The following is a 15,476-nucleotide window of genomic DNA, read 5'->3' as shown; positions in this document are numbered from 1 at the left end:
GACAATGAAAATAATATAATAAGCCACATAAAGATGGAAATCACACAGTGAGTCTGAATTATATTGTCTTTGGGATTTCTTTTTAATACAGAAAGACATTTGATTGTAAAGGCTGCTGAGTTAAACCAACATATATATTTTAAAGGTATCTTGACTTCAAAGTTTATGTCTAAGGATACATTGCTTTGGAAGAGAGGTTCTGATTTTGTTTCCACAGAAGATGAGAACCTGTGGATTGCTTCCAGACAAATATGGTTTGATCAGCCAAGATCCCTTGAAAGATCTTCGATGATACCATGGCCCAGATGATCCATTATCCAAAATCAACTTCAAAGCAACTGGCTGAGATGATCCATCCTTACAGATTACTACAGCCAAGATTTAACTATAATTCTTAATTTTCTCAAGATCCCCATAAGATTACCAGCACCTCCAATCAGCAGGAAGTAGTAGAAAAAGCTATGCCCAAATTCCCAAAATATTGTTTATAAATGTTTATTTTTATTTAAGGGGGATTGATTATAAATGTAATCTCTTTCTAAAGTAGAAAAGGAGATATTATAGATATGATAGGATGAAGGGTAAATTATTGAATCTACTTTTAAAGAGCAACAACTTGCTTAAAATGTTTTACATTGTGATATATTATAGTTTATTACAAATTTAAAGTTAGTTTTGTTAGTTTAAAGTGTTTTACATTGCTATAGATTTTAGTTTATTACAAATTTAAAGTTAATTTTGTTATACTGTATGAATATTTCTCCTCTTGTTTAAGGTATTATGTTTATGCAGCTCATTTAAAATTGTAATATATAATTAAGAAATACAGATTAATAGTCATCTAGGATAATCAAACCTATAGTTATAGTACCTAAATTTTTAGGTATGTAAAGGTATATTTCAATTAGGTGGGTAATCTTCAAACACTTCAAAGACTTACAGAATATGGCATTTAAAACATTTTAAAAACTTAGACTTTCTGGACAGTGAGACATGTCTGCTCCTGGCAGCACTGATTTACTTCAAAGAGGAAGATGGGCATCAGAGAAACTCCATATGGAATTTATCTTCTTCTTGGCACAAAATGGCCTGCTGGGCAAAGAACTGCTCTTGCCTGGACTATTTGACAGTATGTTTCATAGACTGGACATGTAGGACCCATGGAAAAATTTTAGGACCACTAAATTTTGCCAAAACAAGGCGAGATGGTCCTTCAGGTTCCTGTTTCACAGAGGAGACTGCCAAATATTCTAGAGGACACACAGAGAAGTGACTAACCCTAGGCCTATGGGCTGAAGATGGATGCTCCAACTTTGTAGAGGAACTTTAGATGACTGTCCAGTCAGGCAGCTGTCTCTGTCATTTGAGATTTTTGGAAGCAGCTTACAATGTACTTACTGTTTGCTTAGGTAAAATTATATCCTTCTGGAGTCTTTGATGTAGTTGAGGCTAAATAGTTATGATTTTCCTTGGTTATGATAAAAGATACATTACCTGTGAAAACTTAGACTCACAAGTATAGGATAGATGATAGAATAATTTCTTTAATTTTGCTAAATACAAATAGATTAGATATTATAACTGTAATTCCTGCTTGATAACTGTTCTATTATATGTAATTTTACTATGTTAAAGTTAAAACCTTCCTTTTTGATTAGATAGAAAAAAGGAAGTGCCGTGGGATGTCTTTCTATATTCTGTGAATATATGTTGCTCCCATTGGCTAATAAATAAGGCTGTTTTGGTCTATGGCAAGGCATCTTACAGGCATGTGAGAAATCAAAGCAGGGATATGGAGAGAAGAAAGGAGAGTAGAGAGAGATGCCTAGCCACCACCCAAGGAGCAGCAAGATGCCAGCAGACCGATAACACCACAGCCATGTGGCAAAACATAGATCAATAGAAACGGGTTAATTTAAGATGAAAGAGCTAGAAGCATGACACAGGCCATACAGTTTTAAATAATATTAAGCCTCTGAGTGATTACTTTGTAAGTGGCTACAGGACTGTGGGACTGGGCAGGACCAGAGGAGCTTACCACTACACAAACTGTGTTCTGGTCACTGTGACCATACTGCATTGCACCTGGATCTCATGGCTTGGCAGGTCATAGCCCATCACTGATGTTTGGCTAGCTAGACATGAAACTTTTCTGTTTATACACATAGAGCAGTGCATCTCTTAGCCTTGGTAAGAGAAGCGTCTTCTTGTATTGTACAGCAACCGTGAGTTCAGACTCATAATGGGTCAAAGCGTTGAGAGTAAGTGACTGCTGAGTGTTTGGTCCTAAGCAGGGCATTATTATCAACTTCCTCCCCTCAAGGCCCAGGGAACATCAGAGAAGAGAGAGGGGGAGGAATGTAAAAGCCAGGAGATGTTGAGGAGTCTTGGAAGTGCTGTCTTATGGACAGGACATGGCTGCTGTACTCAGGATCTTCCTGGAGCTATGTTCACCTGCACAAGATCTGCAAAGATTGGATCTATCAACATTTCATCATAGTTGGGGGAAGGGCTTGCAAGGCTCCACCCCTCCCCAGGAGCCATTGGCAGTTAATGGTGGCTGGGGAAGAGGGAAACATATTCCCCAGTGGTGTAGACTTTGTTTAAGTAATATCCTCCCACCCATGCTCATGCAGGTAATGTTAGTTAAACTCAGTGGTCAAATGTACTCATGAAAGTCATGGAAGTAGGGGCTTGTTGGGAAGAAGAAGGGTTTGGATGGAGTGGGGGGGGATGAGAGAGGGTAGTGAGTGAATATGATCAAATATGTCAAATACATGTATGAAATTGTGAAAGAGACAGAAGAACCAGGGTTTCCATGTGCTCTGTCTGTCCAGTGCTCTTGGAAGTGAGTGCAGTTGCAATGTTAACAGTAATAACAGTAGTTGCAGCTAACATTGAGTCATTCTGTGTCTAGGAGGCTGGCCGGAGAGCACCTCATGTCTCAATGATGGATACATTTGAGGTAGGTAATCATATTGCTCTTGCTTTACAGATTAGGAAACGGAGTCACAGAAAAGTTGAGTGAACTGCCTCAGGTTAAGTAGGTTGGGTAAGGTCAGGTAAGCTTCAAATTTAGAACTTGGGGTTCTCAGAGGTTGTTAAATACTCTCCATGCATATGCCCTTTGTACTGGAGTCACATAATAGGTAGCTCTGGCCTCTACATCCTTTCTCCTACTAGAACGCATTTGAGATCCACCAAGTAGGTATCAATGCTTCATTCCCTTTGATTGCCAAGTTGTATTCCATTGTATGGACATACCACAGATTTTCTATCTATCAGTGATTGTGAATAGATCTGCTCAAAGCTTTTACACACAGGTTTTTCTTTCCTTCTTTTTTTGGTGGGCATGTTTTTGTCATTTTTAGCTACATTTCTAGGAATGAAATGTGGATTCAGGTCTAAGTGTGTATGTCAACTTTGTAAGAAACTGTCAAGCTGTCTAAAAACAGTCGTTAGTAATGTGCAGAATTCTGGTTAGTCTATAGTCTCTGACAGCTCTTCCTACTGTGGGCTCTGAAAAAGCTACTTTAGCAGGTGTGTAGTAGTCTCTCGTTTTATTTTTAAACCTGTGTTTCTGTAATGACTGGTGGTGCTGGACACATGTTCACGTATTGTCTTCCATCCGGGCTTCTTCTTTTGGTTACAAGTGCCATTATAACTCTGGCTAGGAGCTCTTTGCCAGATAAATCACACACACACACACACACACACACACACACACACACACACACACATACACACACAAAATTGGTGTCTTATCTTTCCAATCACTAAACAGTATCTTTCAAAGAAGACAAGTTTCTAATTGTTGAGACTAATTTACCAATACCTTTTCTTTTATGGTTTGTAATGTTTTATGTCTTAGCTAAGAAACTCACCAAGGTCACAGCGGCTTTCTCCTGTGTCTCCCATTTTTCCCGCTTTGTGTTAGCATTAAGGTCTTACTATACACCCTTCAAAAATACTTTCTTAGCTGGGCATGGTTGGTGCATTCCTGTACTCCCAGAACTTTGGAGGCTGAGGCAGGTGGATTACTATGATTTCAAGGCCAGCTTGGGCTACACAGTGAGTGTCAGGTCAGCCTATAATAGACTATCTTGTTGAGCCTGAGATTATGACACAACAAGAAATATAATGTCTTATTGGATCCCACAGCAGGCTTGCAAGATGGCTCTTTAATCTTCAGTTTACAGATGAGAAAACCAAGGCAGGGTCAGATGTTGACTGGCTTGATGCTGTCCACAGGTAGGAAATGCTGGTCCAGATTTGAATGTTAAGTACCAAGTCTCTCAGATTGCCGTGCTCATCTTTTGTGTTGGGGTGGAAGAGTGGGGCTGTCCTTGACACCTCTGGAGATATCCTCAAGGGAATAGCAGTAATCTCTTCCATGACCTCATCTCCTTCTCAGAATCTCCCTGAAACAAATCCCAGAGATTCCTAAGCAGTGAGCACAGAGTGGAGCTAGGGTGGAAGGGGCCTATGATGGTGTGAGATTGAGATACTCACTGCTATGGGCAACTGGTGCACATTTCTTGGGACTGCTTTTGGGAGACCAGTCAGAATATGCCTCAGGGGTGCTAGATCACCATACAGCAACTCTAGGCTTCATATTGAGGGTGTCCCCTTCTCCTGGCAATGGACACCCTTGCTGTTCTGGAGTACAAGTAGATCTGGGGGAGGTGGGAAGCAGAGAGCCAGTCAGCTTCACCAGCATGCATTGAAAGGTGGCCCTGCTGCCCTGGAGTCAGCTGTGACCAAAACACACAGGACACACAGGTGCTCACCATGTGTCACCCACCAACGCAACAAGCCCTTCTGGGGGCCACCACTGGGTTCTCCAGGTCTCACCCTCTCCACTCAGTAAGTGATGATCTCTGTATTGAACTGGTGGGCTCCAGAAGTTTTCACGGGGACCACATGACCAAATTCTGGCCTCTTGCCCAAATTAATTTTCCTTCCCGTAAGTTGTTCTCTCAAGTACCTGGTCACAGTATCAAGAAAGACTGAGTCAGCACAACTTCCCCCTCAAGACAAAACAACGAAGTAAAAAGAAGACAGAAACAGCCAATTTCTGCTCAGAAGCAATCAGGTTGTACCCCAACTCTACCCTCACTGTGTGGCCTTCACTATGCCGTGACTCTTGCTCTGTGACATTTGTCATGCTGCCTTGGCTTCTTCTAGACACCTGATCTGACATCAAAGGCTATAGGAAGATGTGTCTAGTGTGAGTGGACTCACGCACGGGTGGGAGTGGGACCGAGGTGGCAATGTGGTCAGGATTCTCCCCTTCCTCTACTAAAGATCCACACCCTGCCATAACAACTTGCCCTGTGACTGTTGCCCCGCGGGACTCTCAAGTTCTACAAGCCATGCTCAGGTGGTCTTCCAATATTCCAGGACAGAAGCAACAAATTGACACACTCCATGAGAAGTCTTAAGTCAAGGTGTCTGTCAGGAGAAGTCTTAAGTCAAGGTGTCTGTCTTCTTTCTAGAAGTTCTGAAGGAAACTCCAGCCTGTGGCTCTTCCCAGTTTTTAGTGGTCACTGGCAGCCATGTTGCCTGGCTTGTGGGATCTTCACCTTCTTCAGTACATGATGCTCCCTGGATATGAGATGTTCCCTCTCCCATACTGTGAGGACACTTGTCTGTACCCAGGAGGATCTGGCCTGAGATCCAGAGGCTTGTGGCATCAACAGTGAGCTTTAAGACCATGGTCATTCTTGGTGGACCACCGATGTGTAAGGTGATATCGTCCTACCTGAGGCTGAGGAAGGTGAAAGAAATTCTTCTGGGCTTACTTGTCCATTCATGACCTGGGCAGGTCTGTCTGACTTTGTAACTGCTTTTAGCTATAGATTGCCCTGTCTTTCCCGGATCCCAACCCAACAGCTATGGTTTGGGATGGTGCTTCCTTCTCGCAGTCTTTCCAATCCTCAGGTCATTGGACACAATGCTCTGGTTGTCTCCTTGAACTGAGATGGCAGATGATGAGCCTCTCGATGTCACACAGCTTGTGGGGCCACAGGTCACTTTGGAGTAGTTTATCAAGTAGAATGCTCTCCCTCTGCCCTCTGCAGCATGTCTCAAGAGTACTGGAGCTGACTGGAGCCTTGGAATGGTAATCTCAGCAAGATGGTTCCTCCCAGGGATGACCTCAGTTCAGCCCGCCCTGCCTCTGAGCTCTGATTCTAGCCCTCCTGGTAAACCTTTCTGTATGCAATGGGCAAGAACACTGGGAGGGGGTGATCCCATATTTTATTGCCTCTTTCTTTATGGCTGTCTTCAGGAACCAAGAGTGATGATTAAATTTGAGGCTCCTCCTGGATCCGTCTACTCCCGGGCTGTGCTCTGGCCAAGTTGTCTGAGAAGACCACATGTGTTCAGCCACTCGGTTCTGTCACTTGGTTTGGATCACAGGGGCAATTGCATCCTGGACTCTTTGATGCTAGCTGTTTGGATTCATAAAAATTATATGGAAAGTTATAAAAGAGTGATAAGGCCTTCCAGTTTTACCACCGAATGGAAAAGCCGTCCACACAAAGACTTTATAACCATCTTGCAGCAATTTCAGGGCTCTACATGAGGTTAGCAGATTAGGTACTAAAGGAGCTTTAGAACAGCGACCTTCAGTCTCATAAGGACAAGATGGAAAGGCCACCACCCAGCTTCCATGTGGGGCCTGGGCTTTCTCACTTTGGCTGGCTACCCATCTCCTCTCTGTCACCTCCTGCCCCACTCAGACACGTTATCAACCAGAAATGAGACACTTATGGCCACTAAATCTGAGAGTGGCCAAGTGGACTGTGGCTGCCATGGTAAGCTGGTTGCGCCTCACCTGAGGTTTTTGAAAGCAGTGTTTGAGCCTCAGTTTCCACATAGGACAGCTGGTCACCTTCACAGTGGCATTCTGAGTAGGGGTCAGGTGTCAAGTGCAATGCATTGCTTCGTCCTTTTGTGGGCCAACTCAGATTTCTGTTAATAGTAACTTCAGTCACTACTGTTTAAATAAAATTCTTGAGTTATGTCCATATATATCCCACGTGTCTTTTTCCTGGACAGGTGTATATTTAAATGAGTCATTGTTTATTTAAAAACATTACTTATAGTTTTTTATGTTTTTTTCTCTCTGATCTAAAAATTGTCTATTCACACATGTAGGTGGGTTTATTCCTAGGGCCACTGGAACAAAGTGTCACAGACAGACGGCTGAGAACAACTCAAATCTATTCTTTCACAGTCTTGGCAGTCAGGAGCCCAAGATCAAGGTGCAGGGTGTGCTCACTGGGAATATTGCATGGAGGAGCTGCCATACCTATCCAGTGTTGTTGGCTGCAAGCACCCTGTGGCTGCCTCTGTGGGCTTACACATCTCCAGGCACCCTCTTCTTACCTTTTTTTTTTTTTTTTTTTTTTTTTTTTTTTCGAGACAGGGTTTCTCTGTGTAGGTTTGCAACTTTCCTGGAACTCACTCTGTAGTCCAGGCTGGCCTCGAACTCACAGAGGTCCTCCTGGCTCTGCCCCTGAGTGCTGGGATTAAAGGCGTGCACCACCACCGTCCGGCTGTCTTCCTACCTCTTAAAGAGACACTTGTCATTGCATGAGGGTCTACACAGATAATTCAAGATGATTTCATCTTGAGATTCGTTAAGTCAATTTTACTTGTAAACCCTTTCCCCATACAATCACAGGTTCAGGATGGGCATATATCTTTGGAAGGGCCACTCTGTTAGTCATATTGAGTCCCCATAAAAAATGGGGACTTGCTTTGAGTAAAGGCACCTTTGCTCTGAAGGCTGGTCTCAGTGACCACAGGCTGTAGTCTCCGGGCATAGGAAAGAGAGCACAGCTTCACTCTGAAGGCTGGCTTCAGATGATCACAGGCTGCAGTCTATGGGCATGGGAGAGTGAACACAAAGCACTCAGGGTTTTTTCATTTTACCCTGAGCTCTCTCTCCACCATAAACCTACCACAGAGGGGATTTTGCAAATGCAGTATCACACGGTAAACCCCCCTCCCGTTTTCCATATGATCTCTTAAGCTAACCATGGGAGCAGGTGCATCTGTCCCTGGATGCTCTCCCCTCACCTTGGGACAGACAGAGACAGAGGTCCGATGAAGCAGCCATCTGCATGGGAATCCATGATCTGTTTGTCCTTACCAATGTGCAGCTGACTGTGAGGCACTTAGGGTCTCTGAAAGAAACGGAGCAACAAGGCCCGTGGTTGGTGGTGGGGAAGCTTCTGGGATCCTGGCTGGGGGTGGGAATGAGAGCCTGGAAGAGCCTTTAGGACTTTGTCATTGCCTAACTTTCCGGAAGCGTCTTCAGGGGCCTTGACTTGCTGGGTACAGCTCAGGTTGTGGGAAGCTGTCCAAACATACCATTAAGGCAAACCCAACCCAGCACTGTCTCTCCGGGGCACACCCTTATTTCCATGGCAACTTGCTCACCCTGCCTGAATGCTACAGTAGCTTCTTGGCTCTCACCACCCCCCTGCTTTTTGCCCCTGTAGTTTCTACGGGACAGCAGGGTTGTGACTCATACCTCAGACCTTGGGGCCCCTACCTCCTCCCTTGCTCGGGTTGTACCCTGCTGTCTCCCAAGGCAAGCCTCTTCTGCTCCCTGGTCACCCTCTGAGAAACTTCTGATGGACTGCATGTCAGGGTGCTGCCTCAGACCTTCCGCTTGGCCACCAGCCTGCTTTCTGCTCTAACTGTCCTTGAGACGCGTGTAAGTCGTCCTTTCAGAAGGTACCATATAGCTGCATCTCTTCCCTTCTGCTGGCTCTCTAATGTGCTGTCCTCTCGGGTTGTCACCTACATAAGTCATCCCCACCACCTTGGAGGTGTTCCTGAGCAAGCGCCACCCTGTGTTCCTGACACCTCTCTCTCATACTCTACCAGCCAGTTGTGGGAAGATCCCATCGTCCCAGGGCCAGTATGTCCACATCTATTGGACTCTGGCTGTGGATGGGACCTGGCACATAATAGATCCTTAGCTAAAGATGTTTTCTCAAGGAGTGAAAGATGCCCTTTTCCTGATCTGAATGCCTCCCACCCAGCTTGGTTAATGGAGCCTGAGTTCCAAAGCTCACTCCTGATAGTCTTGTCCACACCCAGGTCAGGCATAGCCCAGTGACCCCCATCTGGTATCAACACTGCTGTGGACCTACTCATCAAGGACCCAGCAGTCCCTGGTGTCCACACGGTTTATGTGACTCCGGCTCCTGTGACCTATGGGCAGAACTCTCAAATGACATCACCCACAGCTTTATTCTCTTCAGGAATGGACCAAGAGATTGAGAGATGAGTGCCAGCAAATTCCAAGCTGAGTCCTTTGAGCCTGGATCTCCTAGACCACTGTTCCTTTTTGATCATGGGCTAGTCACTCCTAAGTCCCCCTACCTGATCCCCAAGGCACTTGTGACGAGCAATTGGGAGTGGGCCACAGTCATTTAGCTGACACCAGGAGCCATATCCACCCTCTCTTCCAAGGGCAGAGAGGAACTAACAGGGATGTTAGGGAGGCAGTGGAGGTCCAGCTACCTAGTGACTGCTCAGCAGGCCCTCCACCTCATCATCGGGAGGGAGTGGGAATCTTTTGGTACCTGGATTGGCATGACAGATTGATATGGCCTGCTTCATGGGCATGGGTGATCTCCCCTGGCTTCAGAGTCTCTTCTGACACTGTTCAGTTCCAGGCTGGTGTCCCCTCTTCACTGATCACTCAGTGTGGCTTCTCCACAGTCACCCAACCCCTGCTTGATCGTGACCACACTGTGAGAAAAATCTTCTAGAGGCAAAACACTGCCTTCTGATGCCTCTTGGCTACCCGTGGTTCCCAGGGCAAAGGTCATGGTCCCCAGGAGGCCCATAGGAACCTGGTCTCTACCCATATCTGCCTGTCTGCTCCTTTGTACCCACCTTTCAGCTGTCTCTTGACATCCTCTGCCGATCCCACCACAGAGCCCTGGCTCATGCTGGGTTCTGCTGAGGCACTCAGGTCCTTTACAGGGCAGCTTCCTGGCTCAATCTCTAGTTCTCTGTAGACTGCCCAGAGCAGGTCCCTTGACTGTCAGCTCTCACTGCCCTGTGTGTTTTTGTGCTTTATAGATTCTAATATGGCCATTTGTCTATTTGAGTTTTGTTCGTGGGATCACTGGGTTAATACATGCTGCCACTGTGACCAGTTAGTCAAATCAACTGCATTCACTAAGCACCTAGTATGTGCAGCAGAGGAGGCAGATAGTGGGTAGTGTTAAGCAAATTATGTAAGAGGGGAATGTTGTCTATCCTCTACTCACCCCCTCTGACACCATAGCCTGATTCCCGCCATGTCTAAAGAGCTTGGGGAAAGTTTGCTGAATGAATAAAGGAGCACATCAAATATCTCAGGCTGCTAAAGAGGCCCGATGAGAGAAACCCTGATAAAGGGACAGGACTCTGCAGTCCAGGGACAAAAAGAAGAGTCCTCATTTCCCACTGTAACCACACAGAAAACAGTACACTTTACCAAGAACCCAAGCCCTGACTTCCTGCTCCAAGCCAAGAGTCTCTTCCCTTTCCACCACCCAAGGTGTTCATTTTCTCTGCCCTCACCTCCATGGGAGATTGACGGGTAAGAGAGAGTACAATTTTTAGTACCAGCTCCACACCAGCACTGGCCACTTTTACAGAGAGTGTTGGAGCTGGTATCCCACACAAGGCTGAAAAGATGGAAGGTCCCTGCTTTCCCACCCCATAAGCTGGGGCTTGGCTAGACACCATCACAGTGCGCTTCAACTGGATTTAAGAACAAAACAAAACAAAACAAAACAAAACAAAAACACAAACTGGATCACTGGGCCCACAAATCATTACCAATGTTGTATTGCTGAATTCAATTGCTACGGAATAATTGTTAGCTATTTAAAAATAAAAATCAATTACGATGTGCTCTTAAAATGTAGCCCAGCGGTTGAAGGGGCATCACCACAGGGTCAGAGAAGCACAGGTTCGTAGCAGCCTGCACCCTGGCTTGTGAACTGCGGGGTCCCCATTCTCGGCAGTAGCTCCTGGGTAGCCATGCATGGCTCCCTACTCCTCTGGCCATGATGAAGCTGTAGAAGCTAATGTATTCCGAGTCAGACCAACTGCTGCTTGTGAAGGGGGGAAAAGGGGACCTGCTTGAGTAACTGTAATAATTGGAAAATTATTTTGATAGCCTGAAACAATCTAATATATTACAGAATTTTATTAAAATAATATCAAATCAAATTAACTGCTATTCCATAATGAATTAGGTAACAAGGTGGGCAGATATTAATCGGCCTTGGCTTCTAGGCAGGGGAGCCCGGAATTTATTAGTTCTCGTGGCTGGCATGAGGTGAAGGCAGGAACCGCCATCGCCGCCGGAGAGGGAACCCCCTGAGACGGACTTGCCTCCACTTCTTCGTCTCCTCCTGCTTCCACATCCTAATCCATCATTAAACACTTGCATTCCTTTTATGTGGGGTCTTATGAAATTTTTAATTTTTTAATTGCTTTGTGATTTAATAATGAGGACTTTTCATTTGGCCTGAATAAGGAGTGAGATACGATATTGAATTTTTTTTCCTCCTTTCTCTGCCCCAGCAAACCCTCTTCCCTTCTTCTTATGTCTTTCATTTTCCAAGTCTGAAAACCCAAATCTCATCCCCGAGGCAACCCAGTGCCTGGTGGACAGGCCAAGATTGCCTGGACATCCGTGTGCTCCTTCAGGAAGCACGTAGGCTCAGCTGCCCACACGGCCATGGACAGTCCCTGAAAAGCCATTGTGAGCAATCGGTAGGTTGTGGGAAGGGTCAATGAGTTGGGCTTCTGAATAACCAAGCACCAGTATTACTACCCTTTGGAGATTTTCTCCACTCTCTTGGACTCAGTGGTTTGCAACCCTTTGAGAAGCATCGAGGAAGGACCGGAAAACAGCTCCACAGTGCGTTGGGAGAGCAGGCGCGAGCACCCTGGGCTCCATCAGCTCTGCTCCTGCAGCTACCTGGCCACCCCTCTGATCCTTCAGGGCCCATCCTGGGCATCATTGAATGGTTCCTGCTGTCCGGCATCATGCAGGCAGCTGACAGTATCTCTTAGAGCCTTGATTTGCTCCTTCCCAAAAAAAAAAGGATGAGCCAGCTTGGTGAAGTGATTGCACAGGGTAGAAACACCACGAAAAGCTGCAAACACCTAGCCTGTACTTGCTAGCATGGTACTTTCCTCAGTACCAAGGTGTTGAAGGAGGATCACTAATGGCAGGGAGGGTCTTCACAATGTGCCTCTTCTTTTCCTTCCCACTTTACAGGTAAAGCTGTCCAAGCTTAGAACAAGTGCCAGATGCCTTGCCTCTGGAATGGTGGCACTAGGATTCTGCCCATATTTGTCTGTGGGTTGAAGCTTTTCAGCATGGCAAGAAGGTGCAGAAAAAACGTAGGTTGCCTGGATGCAGATCCTGTCACACTATCTGATGTGAATTCTCCTTAGCCCAGCCACACTTTGAAAAACAGACAGAGATCAATGCACTGCCTCTTACCGAGTAATGACAAGATGCGTAAGATGCTCTTTTGTGCCTTGTTATTGGTGGAAATTAATTTAAAACATTGCAGGTACATTAAAACAAGACAGACATGGCATACCAGAGGAGGTAATCATTCTCTAACACTGGAGAAGAGATGTAACTACACACACACACACACACACACACACACACACACACACACACACGTTGTTATTCTTTTGCTGTGCCCTGTGGGCCACATATCACTCCCTTTACCCCTGGGCCAGGGGCAAGGGGCTCATCTAGGAAGACAGAAGACACCAAGGGCAGAGGATTTTGCAAACTTGAAGTTCTATCTTGGACCAAGCAAGGGTAACTTTTTTTTTTTTTTTTTTTTGTATCTGCAGTCAGTTTGAGGTCTGGAAAGGCTGAACTAATGCACAATTAAATGAAAACATTGTATTTTCTCTAGTAGACAGACAAAAGATGGTCTTAGGGTTACATGAGGAGATGTGACATAAAGGACCACCACTCACTCTGTCTTCCGGTGAGGGCTCATTCACTGGACAGCTGAGCTGAAATTCACAGGGAAGGACACTTCTCTGTCTGAATGGCACAGGCAAAGTCAGTTTTGTGAATACATTTTTAAAATGTGGTTTGGATATAAAATGCAACCCAAATGAAGCGAACACCTCTCTTGTGGCTAATCACTTCTAAAAGAATGAGTATCCAACAGCCCCCTTGGTGCTTACATGGGAAAAAATAATAATAAAAAGGATTTAAAATTAAGGACAAAAGGAATAAAAGGGTAGATAAAATCTGAGATGCATCGGAGGGAAGATAAAGTGACTTTTTGGCAGCGACTTTAATAGAAGCTCGGCTTCAAAAGTCATCTAGCTGTGGCGTTAATCTGCACATTCTTTACTAACCCTGGCGAAGGCGGCTCCCCTGTTATTACCTCGCTTAAAAAGGGTGTATATCTCTAATCAGAATGGGCTCTCACTAGTTATTGCGGTGATTCTGAGTTCCCCATTTCCGTCGATAGGTAATAAAGGGTCATGCTGCTCAGCCTGTTTTGGAGAAGATTACGAAATGGTCTTTTCGTTTTGCAAGCCCTGCTCTGGGCCACTCGAGTGCACACAGGCTGCTTTGCATCACCAGGGGCTTGGGGCAGGGCGAGCAGGGTGCTCAGGTGATTAAAAGCAGAAAAGCATGGCCTGGGCTGGCCACTAGGAAGCTTTCACACCAGGTTCTCTCAGGATCCCTGTGCCTGGGGGTTGTATGATTTTCAGGGAACAAGGGGACTAAGGAAGGTGTCGTGGTCTGTCCCCAGTGTGGCAGTGACGACTGGTCTGTGACTGCTGCATTCTTAGTGTCTGGGGTCGGTTGGTGAGACAGATGAGTCAGGTGCCCAGAACTCTGCCTGTCCCATCACTCTCTGTCCCACCTGGAACATACCCAGCAGGGAGTGACCCCCAAGAATCCTGGAACAGAGATGGCATTATTGGTATAATACAAGAGCTGGACTTGCCTAGAGTCACACTGTCTGCTGGCAATTTGCTTGCTTCTTCTACAAAATGGGAATGATATTTGCTTTACGGACTTTGGAGACTGGATGGAAAAGTTCTGTGGGACATTGCATGTCACTCAAGTCAGGGCACACTGTCAATTTTATGATTTTTGTATGTGTGTGTAGGGGTGTGACGAATGTACATATGAGGGTGCACTTTCCACTTTAATTTTTTTTCGGATAGTCTCTCACTGAATCTGGAGGTCATTGATTGGCTATGCTGGCTGGCCAGTGAACCCCCAGGACCCATGTGTCTCTATGTATCAGCATATTTGGTTTGCCAGGCTAGCCATAAAAAAACCCCACAATACAGAGGGGTTTGCAACACAGCTGAGTGTCTGGCTGGTTGTGCCCTCTCTGGGGACAATAGAGAAGCATCTGTGCCAGGGTTTTTCTTGTGACAGCAAAATTTCAGTTTTCATATGTCCCTCTCCTGGTGGGTCACTGTATTCAGATGTCCCCTCATTTTTAAGGACACTCATCACATTGGATTTTGGGACCTGCTCAGCTGCAAAGTAAGCATCTCTTTGACAGTAACCTCTCCATAGACCTGTTTCCGTAAGAGGTCACATGCTAGTTCAGCAGTTCACCAGTGAATTGGAAGGAGGGATGGAATCAACCATAGCAACGGCCAAAGCAGCCATTGCAAGCTTTAGCCTATTCTCAGAGAGTCACAGAATCTTACCCAAGGACCGTACAACAGCCTGACATGGAGAAAATATTTTTGGGCCAGAGAGATGGCTCCACAGGTACAGGCGCCTGCTGACAAGCCTGCAGACCAGAGTTCACTCCCCAGAGGGTGGGAGGAAAGAACTGATTTCTGCAGGTTGTCCTCCGATCTCCACACATGCGCCATCCCACGTGAATAAATAAATGTAATAAGAAACCTAAAATGTCTTTGGTTAGTTTTTGAAAATACTTTTTAAATTATCATTTTTTATGTTAGCATATAAAATAGTGACCTTCTGATTTTGGTCTTTGCTTTCTTCTTTTGGTGTGTGTGTACACTTATGAATGTATGTGCATGTTCATGTATGTGTGTCTATGGGAGGCAGAAGGTCAATGTCAGGTGTGATCATTAATTGCTCTTTATCTTGTCTTTCTAGATAGTTTCTCTTACAGAAACTGGAGTTCACCAGTTCAGCTAGACTAGGTAAGCGAGTAAGTTCCAGGGGTCCTCTTTTCTCTGCCTAGTCAGCACTCCAGCATGGGGATTACAAGTACACACAATCGTACTTGGGTTTTTACAGGAGTGCTGAGGTCTGAACTCAGGTCCTGGGCGCTTGCAAGGCAATCACTCACAATGGAACCACCTCTTCACCCCCCATGCCGGTCATTCTATACACGTACTTTTCCCCAGTTGTTTCCTACTTCCACACCCACTGCACACCTCCC

Source organism: Peromyscus leucopus, chromosome 14, assembly GCF_004664715.2.
Source record: "Peromyscus leucopus breed LL Stock chromosome 14, UCI_PerLeu_2.1, whole genome shotgun sequence".
NCBI classification, from domain to species: domain Eukaryota; kingdom Metazoa; phylum Chordata; class Mammalia; order Rodentia; family Cricetidae; genus Peromyscus; species Peromyscus leucopus.
The sequence above is the reverse complement of the archived record's forward strand: the minus strand, read 5'-3'. Positions refer to the sequence as shown.